Here is a 21182-nt window from a genome sequence, read left to right on the forward strand (position 1 = left end):
AACCGAGGTGTCGATTGAACGCGAGCGATAACCCTTTGACTACTGTTGGCGCCTATAGGCGCTTAAACTAGTTTCAACTCTTATATTGGTTTAACCCTTTGACTACGGCGGACATTGAAACGCACCAGCCGCACCATACGATAGAAATTCAGTCGCACCCTACATCAAAAATGGCGAAATTTTTCGTTAGGCGCGCATTTTTGAGAAAGTAGATTGAAATAATTAAAACACTGAATTCCACTGCATTAGACCAATATAAGAGATCAAACTAGTTTAACCCCTTGGCGTATAATGACCAGTCACTAACATGAGAATTTGAAGTATAATTTCAATTAACATTTACACAGCCAGGAATCTGTAAACACAATATATGCATAATATTTCAATTTCCTTGATTTGCCTCAATATTACAGCAGTGAGTAGTTAGGTTTGGCAGACGCAAGTGTTGAGAAAATGGTACGGCAAGGAGTTAAGCGCCTTTAGGCGCCAACAGTAGTCAAAGGGTTAATGTAGTCGAATTCAATGTTTCGATTATTTCAATGTACTTTCTCAAAAATGCACGCCTAACAAACAATTTCGCCGTTCTCGGTGAATTCCTATCGTATGATCGTATAGTCAAAGGGTTAAAATGCGTATATATAAAAATGTTAATATCTGTGATTTCGAAGAAGTCAAAGAAACGATAAATTTTATGAAGGTTACACAGCGATTCTGAGAAGAAGAAAAAAAATACATAGCACGGGTCAAAATCTCGTGGAGACCCGGTGATGGATCGTGGCACGTTACAAAGCGTTTTTCAGAAGGACGCCGAAGCGCGAAACCGCCTGCGAAGACGAGCAGATGACGCCGAATGACGGGGCGTTCTCTCATTAGGCACGAAAAACTCGCGGCTGAATCTATAGCCCTTAATTTACACCGGACCCCGGTGTTGTTCCCCCGGCAACGTTTCTCGCGGAGCAACCGAGCGGATGGAAACTAGGCTAACGATGCGGATGCAGAAAGGAAGCCACTCGTCGCGAGGCGAAGTTAAAATCGATAAGCAAAACGCGTCGTCACGCTGCTACGGATTCCAGAAACGCGACGTTGAAAAATATGATGAGCATCAGGGATCTCGCGCAACATTTATCATCAAAGAGACTAATACCAGAGTGTTTTCTTCGGAACGGTCTTAAATTAGTAGGATCTATGTTTTACATGTCTTTATTAGGTGTATAGTCATCCCTGATTTGAAATGACAGAAAAAAAAAGGAAAAATTAAATATGTTGACTGTCAAGCGTCCTCTGTTTATATTAGCATAAGTCCTTTTTTTTCTAATTAGTATGTAAGCAATTTCTACGTATCTCATACTCTGTGTAAAAAAGGGTTTCACCCGTTTAGGAGCTAAATAAATAAATAAAATAAATAAAAATATACTGATCGAATTGAGTAACCTTCTCCTTTTCGAAGTCGGTTAATAATAAATAAAATTCAATGGGTTTTCTTCGGAATGATCCTAAATTAGCAGGACCTATGTTTTACAGATTATTATTCGTTGGTGTACTGCCATCCCTAATTTAAACTGACATGATAAATAAAGCCCAATATGTTTTCCTCAGAATGGTCCTAAATTAGGAGCTGCCATTCCTAATTTGAAATCATATAATAAATAAAGTCCAATTATATTTTCCTCAGAATGGTCTTAAATTAGCAGAACCTATGTTTTACAGATCATTATTAGCTGCACTGTCACCCCTAATTTGGAATGTCATAATAAATAAAGCCCCGTGTGTTTTCTTCAAAATGGCCCGAAATTAATAGGATCTATGTTTTACATATAATCATTAGGTGTACGATCACCCTAATTTGGAATGTCATAATAAAGCCCAATTGAAGTACCATCATTAATTTATAGGCCAACCTCTACGGACGATCTTCCATCACCATCCTGACTTATTTCATCCATTCCCCGCAGCAGGATTAATGCACAGAAATGACATGCAACGAACGAGATAAGGCTAGGAAGCACGATTCACGGAACAGCTGTAGCCTTTCTCCGCGGTCGCGAAAAAGCTGGCGCGAGGTGTGATCGTTACGCGAGGTCGCTTTGACGCGTCCTCCTACACATCGGGCGCGACAAAAAGGGCGCGCAAAGAGAGTTTCGGGGAAAAAGAGACGCGCCCTTTTCAGTCATCCAGCGTAGCTGCTGAATTAAGCGTCGCTCTGCCAACGAAAGGCGAAGCGAAAACGGGGGAAAAAAAAAAGGAAAAGAAAAGAAAGACAGGGAAGCAAAGGGGGTGGGCAACGAGGACGATGCAGTCGCCTTGCGTTTGATCCGCGAGCGGATTAAGTCGGCGGAATTCGCGCAGGAACGCGATTCCCAAGCCACGGAGGGTGGTTCGAGGATGTTGCATCAACGGCGAGCGGACCGCAGCGGGTTTCGCTCAAAGACGCGATTCGAAGCGCGCGTAACACCTGAAAAGGATCAACCTCCATCCCTTACTCTTCCGTTTCTTGCCCGTCCTCGTCGCGGCTCGCGAGGCACACGACGCGATAATTAGCTCGCGAGCTAATTTCCCGTTGATTGTCGCGAATCATCGCCGAGTGTCGGGGTTTAACGATGAAAGCCACCGGGACGAGACAAAGATCAACGTCAAAGAGGATTCTCTGTTCCTCTGCGCGCCGGATACGTACTGAAAGCGCGAACCTTCGCTTTTCGGCCCGTGTTTGATGTCGAGCACTCGCAAAGCGGCAATCGTCGCCCGCGCAGTGCACGGCTTTCATTTAAACCTCTGATCGTTATTGGATGATAAAACGTTGCCGAGACCGACGATCGAACCGATGAAAGCGTACAGAAACGATCCTTCCTCTCCCTATTTCCGAGCGCAAAAGAAGAGCGGAAAAGCGCCACTTCCACTTTCCCGAATAGGAATAAAACAGAACCGATTGCGTGTTTCCCGCGATGAACCTCGCAACATGATTACCGAACTCCTCTCCAACTGGCTCGACAGGTAAATAACAAGAAACTGATAGAATTTTCATAGGGTCCGCTCGAAACCGTCCAAGAATCCGTTAAATTCTCAATTACCATGCGTTCCTCTCGCCTAGAAGCTTCCCGAGCCAGTACGAGTCGCGATTTTCACGCCGTACCGCTCCTCTCCCTCTGAAACTGCTTGATCTTCCTTCTCTGTCAGCGAAGCGGTGGGCGCCTGTTTCCCTCGCGAGTGCGAAGGGCGACACTTCCGTGTCGCGACGCATCGCCGTGTTCACGATGCGTGTCACGACGTCGACGACGACGACGACGGCGACGACGAAGAGGACGACAGTGTCAGTCGTGACACGCACACGAACGCCCACTTTCCACGGGGCCCCATCAGTGTCCCCTGCTCTCTCTCTCTCTGTGTTTATGTATGCGGCGCGTACGCATTAAGGACACCCAGATGCATGCCTCGATGAAGTCACCGGTGTTGCTGCACTTGCTGAACATAAGTGCGAATTGCAACACCACTCCCGTACTCCGCTCGCCGCCACCCTCCGCTTCGCGCGCCCACGCCACCGCGAGGAGGGTGGCTCGCGAAGTGAGTGCCGTTGCGTGCATAACGTGCGGACGCGCATACTAATTACGGCGTTTCCATTTTGCGCCATCCAACGCTCGCTATCTGCCATACGTCGCCCCTCGGTTTCCTTTCCGACAGCTTTGCAGTGCCGTATCTAAAGAGACAGTCGTGTTTTTCTTTTACTGCAATGAAAGAAAGTCTCTGATCTCCGTTTGACGTTCGGTATCGATGAATTAATATCATTTCTCATTTGGGATGTTTCGATGATTTCCATGTGATTCTTCCTGTAGGGTAATCCTCGAGGAAAACAGAGAATCCATTTGCTTCAGTCTTCTATTATTTTTTGTTTTATGATACTAATTTATTTTAATTTAGAAGATTGTTGTGCTGTTTTTATACTAGAAATATTTATTTTCGAAAGTCGTTTTAATCACCCTCGCGACACGTTCCTGTGGTTCGCCATCGACCATCCCGTTTCGCGCCTCCTGTCGCATCCCTTTCTCTCTCCTTCAGCCGACGAAAGGAGCCTTTAATTAGCATTTCGATCCTTGGAAGGGCCGTTTATACGACGTCGAGCTACTCGTCGTAACTGCATCGAGCTACAGCGTCGACTGCGATGGGAGAAAAAGAAAAAAAAACGAAGAGAAAGACGGCCAGAACGACGACGAAAGAAGGGAATGAGACGAATTCAGCAGTCCTTTTGTCAGCTCGCCTCGTCACTTCGTATTCTGGTAATTAGTTCATTTGACTGTGCTAATTACGTTACTTTTTGATACCGCACAAGAGAGAAACTGGTAGCCGTGTATACGCAAGGCTCGTGGTAACGCGAGCGTGCACACGAACCCGCGCAAAGATCTTCTCATATTTTTTTCTTTCTATTTTTCGGAAATTCGAAAGCGACACCGTGCTTCCTATTAGCCGCGACCCCTTTTCTCCGAGAGCGAGGCGGCTCGAAATTTCACCCCTTCTTGGATACAAACATCATCACCGAGCCTCTGCGTGTCAACGTTTTAAATTTTCGCTTAGAACGCGACAAAAAATATGATTAATTAAGACGCTTTTATCCTTAAGCTGACAGATTTTGCAATGAAAGGTGGAAGAAAATTAGTTACTCGATCGTTTCGCGTTACCAAATTGTTACTATATTCGAGTCTCGTAATTAAATCGACACCGAGCGACGAGTATCGAGGGAAGGAGATTGAAATTAAAAGGGAAGAGCTTCGATCTCACGATTCGGTAAGTCTCACCCCCGTGGCGAGTGTTTATCTCGCGTCCTCTCAACCTTCTAGCCCTCTCCGCTTGCTGCTCCAACCTCCTATTAGGGGGCGTCGGGACGGTACGCGACGCTACGTCGCCCTTTTGCCTGTTATTTAATTGGAATGTGCAATTGAATGACACTCGGTACAGCAAGTAACGGGAAAGAGTTGTCGCCACTGGCTGCCAGACCTAACGACGCCATTGTGCATTCCCACTTTTCACCCACTTCAATTTCATTTTCACCGCACACTCTCGATGATAGTTAACACCTTAAAGAATCGATGTCTTTCCCGATATTTCTACCCCTATCATTTAACCGGGCGCTTTCTACTCTCGTCCCCAAAAGGAGAGGGAGAAACAATCGAACAAAGGAAAGAGGGATTCGTGTATATCCTGGCGAATTATCGGCAGGATGAAAATATGACGGCGTTGCGGAATTCCACGAGGATTTTCCGGAACGATCTCGTGCGAACGCTCGATATTTCCAAAACGGCTATTATAACGAACCCCGGATCGAGGCACGGTCAATAAAACGAGAACTGACAGGGGCTGATTGACAGCTGAACCGACCCAGAACCGAGCTTTATTGTCGCCCTTGGGCGCAACACCGACGTGGAACCGGGCAGAAATAATTCCGTCAGGACTTAAGGGATGACTCCTGGTTCTCTTAATTCCTGCGATACACCCAGCAACCCCGCGGGGCACCAGGTTCTTTCAGAAAGATACCCACCGCGTACCTGTCGATACGCTCTCGTGTCAGTTAATACCCCCGGCTCGATTGCGACCTGAAAATAAACCTGAGAAATTGATCCGTTCCGAAGAAGCGTACGAAGGTAGTTAGAATCGTTCGCATCTTTCGCAGTGGAAGCTTCGATTTCCTTCAATTACCGAGTTGCGCAACGGATCATTAAGCGGCCGGTCGAGGAGCTCGCGTAAAAACTCATTTCCTTAGGTGCGCGGTATCGTCATTGGATCTGGTTGGATGAAAACGCGACGGGTCGCGGGGGCTAAACTTGCCGAGACGCGCTAACAAGGCGCAACCGGGCGTCGGTGTTAGAACGAAGGAGGTCCCTTAACGAGATCAGCTTCGTGGAAAGACGCGGTGATGCAGATCCGCGAGATATCCCGTAGGATTGCAGCGGAGAAGGGGAGATACCAAGAGAGAGTGAGAGAGAGAGATTCTTTGACACTCGACGAACAAGCACAGCGAAGCTGATGGAAGCTGAAGGGAGGATAAACCGAGAGAAAAGAAGACGAACGGAGAAGCCGGAGAGCGTGGGGGACGAACGAGTCTGCATCTTGGAAGACTTCCTCGAGCTCATTACGCCGACAATAATTAACGTTGCTTAAAGTGTCGTTATGGAAATAACCGGAGAAGAGGCACCGTCAAGACGTAGGCAGGGGGTCGCGGGGTGCAACAGACAGCGTCGGTGGAAGCGGAGAGCTCCGCTCGAAGAATAACGAAAAGGATGGGCTAACGCGAGGAAGGAGAAGTAACGGGGTGAACGAGGAAGGGGGTAGAAAAAAAAGAGGAAAGACGATCCTTACGCTATCTGACGCATTCTACGATGGAAAATGTTTCCATTGGTGGGCCGTACCGGGTTGGCCCTCGTTCGTTGCCCGTTTGCACTTAGCCCCTCACCCGTTGCCCGTGGAATATAATTCAACGATCCTCCTCGGTGAAAGGCGGCCAGAACGAGCGGGGAAGAAGGGAAGGTTCGCGTTGAATGCCCAATTATTATATCGTGAAATATCTGCTAGAAAATTGGATAATGCACTCCCTCCCTCTCTCTCTCTCGCTTTTCGTTGCTCTGGCTGCGACTGAACGGCGGAGGGTGAAAAAGAGAAGAAAAGCCGGGGGGCGGTGAGCAGGGGTGAAAGAGACAGGGAGAACCGCGGACCAGTCAGTCAGTCAGTCAGCCATAGGAAGGAACCGGAACGGAGGGGGTGAAGGAAGATCTGGCTCACGCACGGTGTGCATAACGGCCCCTAAGTGGGAGAAACGAAACCGCAGAAAACGCCAGTCAACGGCAGCCAGTATGCGGAAACCGCGGCGGAATGACACTCGTGCTCGCGCTAATTGGGCCCTCGAGGTGACGCCGCCGAGAGGGATGCTCTTCCACCCTCAGGACCATCCTCTCTTTCTCTACTTCGCGACTGCTCCTCGGTCTTCCACGCGAAACCGTCGCTCCTCTCTTTCTCCGCGCGGTAGACGAGAGTTTTCGGCGCTTGAAAATGCCTGGAGGACGAGCCGGAAAGTGGGAGAAGACCGGTGGATGCGCGAGGAAAAAGGCTGATTGGGGGTGACGAGTGAAAAGAAAAGAGAACGATGGAGAGAGAGATCACATTAAATCTTACCGGGTGCACGCCTCTGCAGAGCATCTCTGCCGCAACCCTTTTCAAACCACCCCCCTTTCACCTTCACTTTTAGCGAATTTTTGGCCATGCATTATCTTCAGGCAAGGGTTAAGAATGAAATATAAACAGACGCTTTAGGGATGTGAATGGCCTAATGAGTACCTAATATTTGCACTTCAATGTGTTCAAATATCTTAAATTTGAGTTTCTACCCTCATATCTCCCTTATAGGGGGTGGAAATTGCACACAATTGTTATTTATTTGTTGTTTTGGGATGATCTAAAAATCTCACTCACCAGTCTCCGTTGACGTAGATCATCCCTCCGCACATAATTCACCTGAAACAGAAGAAATAAAGTCAGTAACAATCGTCGGAGAGAAGGGGTGAAAAAGCGATTTACGAAGACGACGAAATCCTTGAGATTTTTAGACGATTGGTGAAGCTCAGGGGCGCGTGTACATATATTTTATTGCGATATTCATAACGTTTACAAAGACGTTTCGCGAAACTGCCTCGTTAAATATTTTACGACGCGATCGACCCGCCCCGCCGCGTATCCGTAATGCGAGAACCGTCGAAGCGAATTGAATTGAATGGGAAGCATCTATAGATGCGTGCACCTCCGGCGAAAAGTGATGGTAAGACGAAGTAAATCGGGGACCCGTGGCTCAAGGAATACGGATAATCGAGCGTGGAACGATCTGTCTTTGTTAGAAACCGTTTGTACGTTGCCAGAAACGCGGCAAGCCTATTCAACGAACCCTTTCCTCGGCTAAACAGACGTGGCTGTTTTTTTTTTTTTCGCATACTCATTTCCTCTAATCGATCCAGCCTAATATTTTAACATTTTGTCTTTCGTCACAGCTATTACGGGGATTGGTACGTTCCACATTCATCCCATGGCGAAATATTTCTCGTTTCGCGAAAATATCGTTGACAAAACGGAATCACTCAAACTTTTGCTATGCACCCTATTATGTGTTACTCTGACACAATAGCTACTATTCATCATTGTTCGTTCTGGTTTTAAATTAACCTTTTATCAGTTGGTTAGATATGTTTTTTCACAATTCATAGATTACAGCAATCCATTTGGTATCCCCCTTCGCAGGGTAGAGAAGATACGTTCGCCGTCTTGAATCTTTCGAGGTAAAGTTTGCCCATTCGCGGGCAGAGAGGAAGTTTTATTGCCCCGTTACGAGGACGCGTTTTCACCGGGAAGGATAGTTTTAATGTTTCTTTCCGCGCCTTTCGAAAATCTTCGCAGTTCCTCGACCGATTCCCGAGCAACGCGAAGCTCGTTTTATATTGTCTACACCCCCGTTTCCTCTTCAATTTGCGCCAAGGGAAAACTTTCCCTCTCCGCGTTCCGCTCGGAAACTTTACAACGAATTTTATTCCCGATAATTCGCGAGGATCTCGTAGAATCTCTCTCGTCTCTCGACACGCATTCCTTCGACGATGAAACGCTCGCGTTCCGGCGCAAGAGAAACGCTCGACCCGAAGCGGTGGGTCTGAAGCGTTCCCGGTATCGGTTGAACTTTAGCCAGCCGCGCATCAGTCATCCGAGGGAAGACACCGGGTGGAAAAAAAAGGAGTAGAGATAGGAAGGCAACGAATGAGAAGAAAGAAAAAGCAGATCGACGTTGTTGTCGTCGCCGACGACCCGGCCCTTTTCACCGGCTACGAAGCTCGATACCTCGAGAGGGATTCACCGAGCGGAGTCGACGATGCAAGAAGGAGCCAGAAGAGAGGGTCTGAGGAGGAGGAGGTGGAGGTGGTTGGTGGTCGGGGCTGGCCCTCGACCTCGATTTTCAAAACGATCCTAACTCGGCGTCGAGACAAGGGAGCGGCGGGGTGGTTCGCGTATTCATTCGACCATTTCGGGGGTAGTACACCCAGCGCCGAAATAAATGACCGAGCATCGGGGGCCGGGCATTCATAGAGACGGCACTGGCGCGCACTGCTTTGCTCTAGTGCCTTTTGGAATTCCGATTGAGAAGCTTGCGCTCGACGAGTGCAACTGGGATAGAAGGGTGAAACGAAGCGAGAAAGAGAGCTGGTAGAAACAGACGAAATGGATGAAGGCTGGAACGCGAACAGGCCAACACCGGTCGGATCGGTGTATTTCTGAGGTAGGTTAGGAGGTGGGCGGAGGTGGCGGCGAGGCTTCTTTCACGTCAGGATAGTGAGCGATCGACCAAATCGCAGGTGAGTGGCTGCGACCGGGTACAATTTATTTATATAAACGCCGAGTCACCGGTTATTAATGAGCACCGCCGCCTACTTCTATCAGCGAAGACTGACGAGTTCCCTCGCGCCATCCTTGCCTCCGACGATGTCCCACCGTGGTGTGGCCTGCAATCTCTTGTCATCTACTTGTCGATCGATCGATATTCTACCTAATGGATTATTTAATCAGAAAACAACGTTGCTTTGCACAACCGTTTTCAAAATCGCGACCAATATCTAGAATTTTATTTGGAAGGGACATTCTGTTTTCACGTCTCGTCGACCAATCATCAGTCCCAGTCGCGTGTCAACCCTTTCACGGTGGATGGTCCTAATCGGTCGGAAATCGACAAAGTAGCAGGCTGCAGGGACGGGAGGAGGTCCGGGTTTGGAAAATTCGTTCTGCCGCCCGCGCGCCGCTCTTTCTCATTCTTTGCAGCCGCTTTTATTGCTCGACAGACTGGAGGATACACCGTCGACGAGGTGGAGGGACACCTGCACCTGGCTTTTCGCTAACCATTGACGAGTTAAAATATGAAGGTCTCCGAGGACATACCGAGACCAAGGCACCTGGATTTCGCTGCCAGGATCAATGAGCAAACTCTCGACGGGAGGGTGAACACGGATCTCCTTCTCTAGATTTTCTCTTCCTTTTTTTTTTTGAAAACGACTCAACCGTCTAATGTGTCCCAAGGGATTCTACGGATTTTCGAGTGAAACAAACTCCGGATATCTGAGCACGCTTCGAAAATACCCTTTCCATTAACCGATCCGTGTGATCCGTCATTTCGATCAGCTTTTTGTAAATTAATTTAATGCATTTTCCAAAACAAAGACACAGAAATTCTGAGAAATGTACCTCGCGAAATTTCAAATTTCACATTGGCCAAAGAATGAGCCGACGAAATTTTTGCCGAGTAACGTCCGGAATCGATTTCTTTAATGACAACGCGAACGCATTCAAATTTGTCACCTTGGTCCAGGTGAGACGACAGAAAATGATTTGCTGGAAAACTTCACCGGTCGATTATTAATGAATGCGAGCGACGTTGACTTCGATCCTACTTTCCAAATCCTGTTTTCCCGATTTTTTCCGTCGCGAGGCTCGAACATCGTCAATAAAAAATAATCCCAGCTTTGCGGCGGCTTAAACGGACACCGAAATTCTCCGTCTGCTGTTATTTATTTTTAAACCGGCTACGCATCGTTGCCGCAACGGTGTTCTCGGGGGTGGTTCCGGCCACGGTGGCCGTCGAGCAAAGTTTCAAAAGAAGCTGTGGGGTGTACTGTACCGAAGGGGAGAGGGGAGCGGTTAAGAACCAGGTGTCACTCTACGACTGTACAAAGAAGTGATGGATGTCTACCGCTTCAACCCTCGTAACGTGTCACGACCTCACCTCAGGTGTCACTTTAGGTCCACGCCTCGTTATCTTTTCGATAGGGAAGAAGTAAAGCCGATTTTTTCACCCGGCCAAACTGACGCTACCCCCTTTCTAATTTTTTTTATATTTCGACCTTCCTGCTTCTGATTTTACCACTCGATTTTATAATTCATTTAAATAAAACAGATATCAATTATAAGAACTTATAATTAATTTAAATAAAACAGAGACAAGAGTTTTTGATGATACACGAATTTCTAGAATTCGACAAATAACATGAGCCTTGAAAGCGAAACGTTTCTCTTCTAGTAATGGCTTTCAATTACACGGCTTTTCCTTGAATTTTCGAAATTGACCAGAACCGATGAGGTTTCGATGGCTATTTCGAGGGTGCGTCAAAGGTAGCCCTCTTTTCCAAAGTTCCTCGAAGACGTAACGTCTTCCAAGACCTTTCGATTCACCCTGACCACCTTCTGCTCCGGTGTGGGCGAACGGTCACGCGAATGTTTTGTGAACCGGATGCGCCATTCATATCTACAGCAGGGGGTGTGCGAGGTGCGAAAGTCTTTCAAGATAAAACACCTTCGAGTTAAAGTATTTACCTAGAATTTCAATCGCCTCTTAAAATAATCATGATTATTGATGAAATATACTGCCCTCTGCTTTTGAAAATGGAAGAAACTTTTTGATGTTCGAGAAAGGTAAACAGTTTAAAATATCCCCCAAGTATTCACGAGTACATGGACGCAAACAAACGTACAAGCATCCCGACATCTTAAAAACGAAATGTTATTTCGAGGCTGGAAAAGTGTCAACCCCCGGGTAAGAAGGTCGCACCTGGACACATCTTCGAGTCACTTAAATCGTAGGTGGCGTGAAAATTGAATGGCCAAGGTGTGATCCGTAGAAAAGACCTTTCTCTGCGGTGTCGTCGCAGGAAGAAGTCCTGCGCGTGTTTCCTCGCACCTGGAGAATCGAGAACTCCTCACAAAGTCGGATCTCGCTTTTATTCTTTCGAACCGCTCCTCCCTTTCACCTTTGTGCAGCCACGCGACCGTCCAACCGGAGGGAGAATCAAGATGCGTTTAATTTATCGAGGCCCCGAATCCTTGTCTCTCTATTTTTCTATTTTTCCACGAAATTTTATCCACTTCCTCGAGTACTAAATAGGAAAGTTTCTCGAAGACGTTCTTCAGCGAGATGTTCATACTTTGCATATGCCACGTGGTTGACAGAAAAATGAAGGTTTCGAGAGGAAATGTCCGTCACTGGCGTGTGCACCAGGGAGAGTTTCTATTCCTTTGGTAGCCCAGTGGCTTCTTTTTCGTTGGGATAGGTCCTGTCGAGAGCACCTCATTTCCTTTTGAGTCGACCGACCCGGTAGAGGGGACGGTTCTCCAACGACAATCCTTCCCCCTGCCACCTCCTTGCCACCCCCGCTGCTTCAGCATCATCCATTGAGTCCGAGCCGACAATGGACCGTTGGTCCATCGCGTGGAGAGAAGGTGAACCATGATAGAGAGAGGGAAAGAGAGAGGAAAAAAGGGGAAGGGAAAGAGGGCCAGCAGTCCTCTGGTGTGTATATCTGAAAATGCCATTCATACGCGGGGGCTAAAGTCACCATTCAGAAAACGACAATCCCTGAAACGAGCTCACCAACCGGACAAGTACGATGGACTCTGTCACACGTTCCTGACCAATCAGTTGACTTCATCCCTGATCCTCTTGTCAACGTTTCACACGAACGCTCAGATGGCTGTTTAATTTCTACCTGTAGAGTCTGCGATAATTTTTGAAAAAAAAAAAAAGAAAGGAACGAAGGATCGATTACAAGTTGAAAATAATTGGAGGCAAGAAGAAACGAGCCTATGAACGTGCCCTCAAAGCTCAGTTGAAAACTGGGCACGAAGGCGAGCAGCAGGCAAAGGGGGTGAATGAGAGTGACCTTGACAAAACATCGCGGCCACGGAGCGAAGCCGTTGAGCCGCGAGAACAAAGAGATTCTGTCGTCCTTTGTCAGACCAGGTCCCTATCTCTGTCCCTCCGCCTTTCTCTGTCTCTCCCGACTTTTATCTCCGCAGCTTTCTCTTTCACTTACTTTTATCTATTTCTATTCGTCTCTGTTCGCGTTATTACGTCTACGCTTTAGTCGTACGCCACCCCCTCGATCTGTCCTGTCTCCGCTCGGACTCGGCCACCCCCTCCGCCCCCTTGTTTCGCGTTCATCTCGTTCTATTTACCGAGGTTCGAAGCGTACCGACTGTAATTCACGAGGTGAGGAATTTTAAAAGAGCATCGTTTCGACGTCGTTATTCTTTCTGGTCTCGCGAGGACAATGGCTGCCGTGGCAATTAAACGGACATCGCCGAGCCGAACGACCTTTTTCTCCTCCCATCCTCGGGGAACGCGACCTTTAGAAACATTCATCAGCGACCCTTTAATGTCGTCGACCTTGTTTCGTTCTGATTCGATGACCGAACGGTCAACTGGCACGTTCGTCGAATTTCCCCAAGACGATCGATGAAAATGGAAATTTTTGCCCGTACAGGCCGACGAGAGACAGAGAAAAGAGCCTGTCCGACTGTCAATAGCAGAGATGTAACGTTTATGTAACGACACGACCGAGAAGAAAGCAAGGAAAAAGGGGGAGGACCGAGGGGGAGAACGTCGGGACAAGTTGGGAAAACACTTAGCCACGAAACTAATGCTTTTATCGCGACCCTTGATTTCGGGCTTGGCCGATTTTCGGCACAAATCAAGGCATTTGTCCCCGGGACGACGGTAAATATGTTTTCGGCGTCCCCTGCGTGAAATAATTCCTGCAAGGGCACGCGTGACAATATGCGCGAGCGAATCCCGCTCGAAGGGTGACAGATAGACCGAATAGTGAAAGAATGGTACTTTATTAGTGGCCCATAACCGTCCAAACAACGAACATCTCCAACCCCTTTAAGAATTTAAAAAATAAAGACAACTCCGTCGAAGAGCCATTTTTCTCTCATCGAGCAGCAAAATATTATACATTCTCGCATCGTCGATGAAATAAAATGCCCGGGATACGTGTTTCGAGCCCGTGTGTTCGCGGGTTGACCGTCGCAACGTCGATGGCAGCACCTACCATCCCGAGGGGCAAACAACCCCAGAGTTTCAGCGGCACGAGGGAGGTGGAGTAGCCGGTAGGCAGAGAAGGAGGAGGCACTCCATCGCAGTCCGTCGCCTCATCCAGAGGGTGGGAGTAGCCGGCGGGGTGGTTTTGTCTTCCCTCCCCTTGCTCTCCCAACCTTTAGTGGGTGTACAAGTGCGCTTGCGCTGGGAAAACCACCCTCGCAGAGGCTCTATCACAGCCTCTCTCTCTGTCTGGTCCTCTCCCGCGCCAACCTACCCTTCTCCTGCCGCCTGTCCTCTCGCGCGCCACCCCTCTATTGATTTTGTTACAAACCGGCTCCAACCCTCCCCCCGACTCACCCTCGCCGAGTCTCGCGGACTCTGTTGGAACGATACGCGCCGATGCGTGTATATACGTCTCCGCACAGCCGTGCTTATTGTTTATTCGTGTACGTTACGCGCCCGCTCTTAGACGCGTGTACAGGGGGGCGGACAAAGTAATGGAAACACTGAGCAATTTTAAGAATGTTCTTTTTCCTTTCAGCCTCTTCCCTGATGAGCACAATCGTCAGACTCAAACGTCGCTGAATCTGATCGGTTTCGAAGGATCCAACGAGAACTTGAAGATATTCTTTGGGAAGAATGGCGGAAATTCCGCTGGAGACTATTCGAAACTTGCACGAGTTCTTTTCAAGAAGGATCGTGGTTGTGATGCTATAAAATGGTGGTTCAATACGTTGTTTTCATTGACATTCAATGTATTAATAAAACAACTTTGCTTCTCTATTGTTTGCATATTTTTACACCCCTTTTCTCACCCATCATCATCTAATGCTCTGTAAAGTTCCTGAGAAAACTCAGGGTCAAAGTTACACCCACGAACCCCGTGATGGCCTATATTCGTTAAATAATCGTGAGTTTTTCAAGCGATTACAGCCCTATCCGCGTGGAATCCGGCCGTGAAATGTCGTGCACGGGCTCGTAGAGCAGGGTAAGTGGCTCGAAAAAAAAAAAAAACAAATACGGTAAACGGAATATATTTCTCGCTCTTCCGGCGGTACTCGGTTTTTTTTCCCTCGTTACTCTGGCCGATCGTACGCGTAAGCAAGCAAGCAAGCAACATTCGGGCAGCCAAGCCACTCGGTGGTCCCCAACTGGTTCAAGTACCACGTGCTCTCTCGTGGTCGCCCTTGCGCTCACGTCCGACCAAGAAGAAGTACTCGAGAGCATTTGCGGTGGATTTGACGGTGCTTCTCGCCACGGGAGCCCCACTTCTGGCCGCCGCGCCGCGCCGGTAACCATGGGGTTCTCTCCGCGTTCGCTCCCTCTATCCCTCTTCCTTCCACTCCTCCTCTTTTCTCTCCCCGCCTCCTCCTTCCTACGCTTTTTCTCGTTCACTTTCGAGAGGCTCCATATGATACCCCGTGATAATCCACCCCGCCTATCGACTAGGGACTCCCTCTCTCTCTCTCCTCGTGGATTAAAAGGGTGCCTTTACCCAGGGTTGCGCCAGATTTACATTTTTTTTTCTCCCGCGATAGACTCACTGTTCACGATAGACCGACTGATCACGCGACTCGTTTCTACGTGAAGGGAAAAGGAAAGATGAAAATTCGGGAGAATTCAACCCTAAGTCGAAATTTCGGGAATTCGGACCGAAAGAATCGTGTTATTATCTTTCTGTCGCGTCGTTTGATGTCCCTCGAAGAAGGAAAAAAATACGGTGATATTTATCAAGGAGCAGTGGCAGGGTGAAATATTCAGATCGACATCTGGTGGCTTCGTTTGTGCAAACGAAGCCAGCTTGGTCCGTTAAGCCGGCTCCCGCGTAAGTCAGGCGTGCGGAGATTCAAGTGCCTTGTTTCGTGGGATTGCCGGATCTGCCGGCGATATATTGCGCGGCGACAGCTATATACACGATCCAATTTGCGACATCTTCACCGCGTCTACGGGGTGTCCGGTACAAAGCGCGTCGCAGTCACAAAGAGGATCCATCGGGGCCAACGAACCCGCCTCAAGAACGTCTCGGCCCTCCGACGACCGTGCAAAGATTAATATCCAACCAGAGATGTATCGAGAATTAACGACCACGTTTCCACGATCTTACGGCAGCAAATATAATTGCGAACGTCGCAGACATCAAAGCATTCTAAATCCATCGAAGAAAAATTTACGTGTTTCGTAATTAACAATTGTCCGTAACGAACGGGGTTAAATTAATGAAATTCAGGACTTTTAGGTTGTTCTCGCGCGAAAGAGATTCGGCAAGAATAGACGCAGAGATCCCGGGTAACAAAAGCGTGTTTTTTTTCTAAGCATCGGGTTACGAACAGGTCCGTCGCGAGGATCCCGAAGAGAAAGAGCTCGTCCCACGCTCAAAGTGGGTTAATAAAGCGATATTAAAGCCACGGGGGGTGTGTACCGTGACGGAGAATCCCAGTGTCCACTCTGGGACTCGGACCAGCAAAATTACGCGGTCGAACCAACACCCTACGATCCACCATGATGTTTCATTATCATCTGGCTATCTCGGCCACCCACCTATACTCGCTCCGCCGATCCGCTGCTGTCCGTACAAACGTTCGAATACGAACGGCCGGGGTAAACTTTACAAACACAAACGCCAGGCCTCGTTATTATCCCGTAATCCTGGTGTTTTACATGTTATGAGGATGCGGTCCGGATGGCCTGTTACCTGCGACCTTCAATCTTACGTTATTACTACGTATGCCCGGCTGGCAGCATTTGCCGCGCATGATTTTACATAAATTTCACGCGCTCGGACGGCGACGATGATCCCATCGAAATTTCTGTTTAACGCGGTATTTTAATAAAGAGCGTAAGACTGATATCGTCGATGGATAAAAAAGAATCTCGATCATTAGGGGGTTGGCGTGCAATTTTCACGTGTGTTTTGACAACTACCCCGCCCACGCGTCTTCTCACGCACGCACGCACGGCAACTCGCTATTAAGTGCATTAGCACGCTTTTAACGCCGGCCAGGATCGCGTTTATGGGGTTCTGCGCACGGTCACGGGGGTCTGCGCTCGCGTGCACGGTGGGTGTGTCTGCTTTCATTCTTCACGCATACCGGACACGTGGCCGGGACACGAGTTCCGCAGACGTCGAACGGTGCTGTCCTCCTTTCCGCTTCTCTTTTTGCATCCCCTGATTGGCACTTTAAAGCCCGACGACAAGCGTCGCGACGGAAACGAACGGGAAATATCCAGCGTGTCGAAATCGTAGTAGCTCGCGTGTTTCGTTGACGTTGTTCACCAACAGGAAGAATCGCGTTACCCTTCCTCCACCCTCGCCCACCTATATTACCTATTTTCTTATGCCCTAATGTTTTCCAGTCGCACATCACGGTCAATTAATAGGAGTCATTTATAAGGGCAAACCGGAGAATCTGGGAATCCGCAATCCAGCGGGGAGCAATAAATCTCAAGTCGCCGAGCGGGATGGAAACGGAACCCCTCTTGTAAGCTGGTTGTATTGTAGCTATTACCGAGCCATGCATCACTAGGTAACAACCGCACGGTTCACTATCATCCTCTCTCTTTCTATCCATCGGGATTCCGTCTCTGTCCGTTCTTCCTTTTACCATGTCGCCCCCTCCCCTTTCTTCCCTGTCGTACCGTTTCCCCGGAGGAGAGCAAAGGACGCGGCGCGCAGAAAAACGGGACCGTCTGGGAAGTTTCGCAGCTGATATCGTGCATGGACCACCCAGGTGTGCCCCGTAGTACCTTTCGTGGAAGCGAACATTGGGGTGTTTCGACATTAAGAGAAATATTAAGCCACGCACGAACCGTGTTTGCGTGAGTAAAGTGGACCGACAAACTCGCTTGACGAGCGGTTCGCGACACCCAGAGATATTTCGTGTTTTCCACGCGTCACCAGCACCGTCTCCCCAACGATCAGAAGTCCTTTTAATAACGTCCGAAGCAAAACGGTACGTTTGTTTCCCCGAGTCTGGATGTTTCTCGGAATTCACGCTCTAAAAATTCTGACACCGCGAATCAGGGTGACAACGACAACGACCGATAGTAAAAACAAAGGAAAGACTAACGCGGAGAATCTCGTGTACGCGAGACAGAAGGGCGCATGCAAAAAAAAGAAGAGGAAGAAAAAAATAGACAGGGGGGAGAGAAAGAAACGAGAGACCGGAAGGGAATTCACGTCCACCGGCATAGTCTCTCATCGGACGAGCGTCGGTTTGAAGAACAGAACAGGGTGGCTGCATGGGATGGTTGTCGAGGGGTGGCCTGGCGAGGGATGGTTGATGAGGGTGGTACCTGCCTTCTCCTCGCGCCCTCACCGGGCGCTATAGTAACAATACGGGGAAACATAGGGAAATCAATATGGCTTCCGTTGCCCTCTTCCCTCTTCTCGTCTCTCCCTGTCTTTCATCCTCTCGCTCTCCTGGTTCGCTCAGTCTTTGACTCTCTCTCTACTCTGCCTCCTCTTCTCCCGCTTACTACTACGCTAGCTTCCTCTCCTTCTAACACACCATCGCTACCCTCCTTCCGTCTCTTTCTCGATCGCTCTACCCGCGCTCAGCGCGGACGGGTGAACCCATTATGAGGGGGTGTTACTCCGGGCCAATCCCCAACCATCCGGAGAGAGAAACTGGAGAGACGAGAGTCCAAGAAGGGCGCATGTGCGTTGCTAGGGCCACCGGATGGGTCGCGTAGTTAGGCACGCGTGAATCGGACACCCGGTATACGTGGTCAGACTAGTTTCCAAGAAAACACGCCATAACGTGCAAAACAGGAAATACAGCTACGTTTTGTTCGAATTTTAAGTACGAAACGTCAGACACCCTACATATGTACTAGCCATATCTTAATTTCTTCATATTGAACTTTTATATCCATTCGATGAGTTAAAATCAAATGATACACGATTTGCAAAAAACCAAAGAGTTTGTTTGCGGATGATGATAATTTTGGGATAATATTTAATATATAACAATCTTTAGATAGAAGTTGTTAGCAATTAAAGTTACGATGCCCTAGCGGTGCAAGAGAGGAACACTCGTGTAGGGTTTAGCTGTCGGTAAGACAGGAGAAATTGTTATCAGTATACGGAATTTTTGATAAAACATTGCAAAAACTAGCAAAAGTGTGGTCACAGTTACTACTACAGTAACGGGCAGTGGCGGTGAGTTGCGCTGGAGTTTTTTTTTTTTTTTATTTTTTCTTTTGTTATGTTTTGTAATCCGATATGGTTTCGTGGCATGGATATCATCATCGTCTCATCTATACTTTATTTCGCATCTCAGAAAGCTTTTCCATCTTAGCTTCCATTTTTTCTTCCTTTAAACCCCCACCATGGGAGCACAACTTTTGTTTTCTCGTGAGCTGTAACCACCTTAACAGTTCCGTTTTTTCCACCACTACTTCCGTCCGTACCTGCCAGGATTCGGTCATCTCAACACCGTCAGGAAAGGGTTTCACAAACTCGGCCGACGAAGTATTTTCCCCTTATCTTCACACCTGTAACGGCAGACCATCAACAAACCTGCAGCGGATTTTCGTGGGACCTTCCGGAGGACTGCTTCAGCTTCACAACGGAACACTATATTTTTTTAATACCCCATTTTTACCCATGGGTTTTCTTCTCACCGTAACACACGGTATCTGCGGGGGGAGCCCCTAGCCCCGGCGCGCCGTCTCGGGAATTCTCTGGATTCCATATGATCTCACACCCCTTCCAACCACAGGGGGTGGTCCTTCCACAACGTAAACCTCGAATTTTTCTTCTTCTTCTTTCCTGTTCTGCTTCTTCTTTTCCAAACACCCTCTTCTTGTTCCCCTCCTTCTTCTTCCTCTTCTCCTTATCGCCCTCGTCCCCTCCAGTCACAACGCCGCCACCATTCCTAGGGGAATTCCGCCTTCAAGAACGAGCATTTCTGCCTACCCGTCGATCTTCCTGAGTAGCACCGGACCACGAGTAAAGATGCTAAGGATGAGCCTTATATAGCAACTACTATTATTAGCAAGCACTTGCGAGAAAACCCTACTGCGAAAGCAAGGCAGCGAATTCTACCTTAAATCTGCAACCCCTCTGGTAGTCGTTAGCAGAAACACGGATAAGTTACCAGCTTGTTGGTAAAACTGAATCTTCCTTACCAGCATACAAAGATAAGTTGAATATATCAAAAGACAATTGTAACAATTAGGTACAAAATCGGGTAGGTTACTTCATATACGTATTAATAACTGTTCAATAATCTGAATGACCATAAAAATTAAAAAGAAACAGATATAATCAATAATTTTCGTACACATCAACGGTAGTCGGTAAGGAAACTTCCTTCAATATTACCGGTATTATTCACTCCAGCAAATCGAAGTAAAGTTGGCACGGAATAATAATATTTCTTATCTTGAAAGATTACTCCCCATTTGCTCCCTCGGAATCTAAAATTGCTCCAATCGCAAATATATTTAATAGGATATTCGCAAATAAAAAAGCAGAAATTTGTTATCTGCAAAATAGACAGCAAATGGTCTATTTACAAAAATATTATGGTTCCAAAAGGTTGCTCTTGATTTGTTTTATAAGATTCTAAGGTCAGTTTTATATAAGTTTTATAAGGTCAGATATTTTAATAAGAACTTATTACTAAGAAGCAATTGAAAATAAATGTTTGTGATGAAAATAAATAAATAAAATCTATTGTTTGTGCTAGAAATTATTAAGAAACATTATATGTAAGTACAAATGACAGATGTCGCTGGTAGATATAACTGACGGTCGTTTGTGACGTTATAACTTACCGACAGATATACAACAACATTTATTTTCAATTGTTTCTCGTTAATAAGTTGTTATTGAGATATCTGACCATTGAATTTTATAAAACAAATCAAAATCAACTGTTTGGTACCATAATATTTTTGTAAAAAGAGTATTTGCTATCTATTTTGCAGATAACAAATTTCTGCTTTTTTATTTCCGAGTATCTCATTAAATATAATATTTGCGACTGGAGCAATTTTAGATTCCAAGGGAGCAAATGGGGGCAATTTTTCAAGATAAACTTTACTTCGATCCCTAGCAAGTGAATTAAACTAGCGTTGGTAAGGACTGAAACTGCACGACTTTATCGACGATAGGTCTGACGACAGGTAGACTTTCGTCGATAAGATAGGACAGCAACTTTATCGACTGATTTTTTGCGGTATTTACAAATCCCCTTATTATCACCCTCCTTTCTGCAAAAGTCTTGTATTAAAATATAATAACTGAACAATCTGTGAACTATAATTCAAATATATACAGTATACAGAATTAAAAGCACTG

The 21182-nt window shown here is 47.3% G+C and overlaps 1 protein-coding gene across 2 annotated transcripts in view; it reads right to left on the reverse strand.

Annotated features, from left to right (window-relative positions):
* Window positions 1-21182, reverse strand: part of LOC114876834 (transcription factor Sox-2) — a 239927-nt gene that overhangs the window by 191047 nt on the left and 27698 nt on the right. For both annotated transcript variants that reach the window (XR_006830065.1, XR_006830066.1), the window contains exon 3: window positions 7447-7488. The gene's annotated coding sequence lies outside the window, so the exon portion shown is untranslated. The remainder of the gene's footprint in view (window positions 1-7446; window positions 7489-21182) is intronic.

The sequence above is a fragment of the Osmia bicornis genome, chromosome 14, assembly GCF_907164935.1.
Source record: "Osmia bicornis bicornis chromosome 14, iOsmBic2.1, whole genome shotgun sequence".
In the NCBI taxonomy this organism is placed as follows: Eukaryota; Metazoa; Arthropoda; class Insecta; order Hymenoptera; family Megachilidae; genus Osmia; species Osmia bicornis.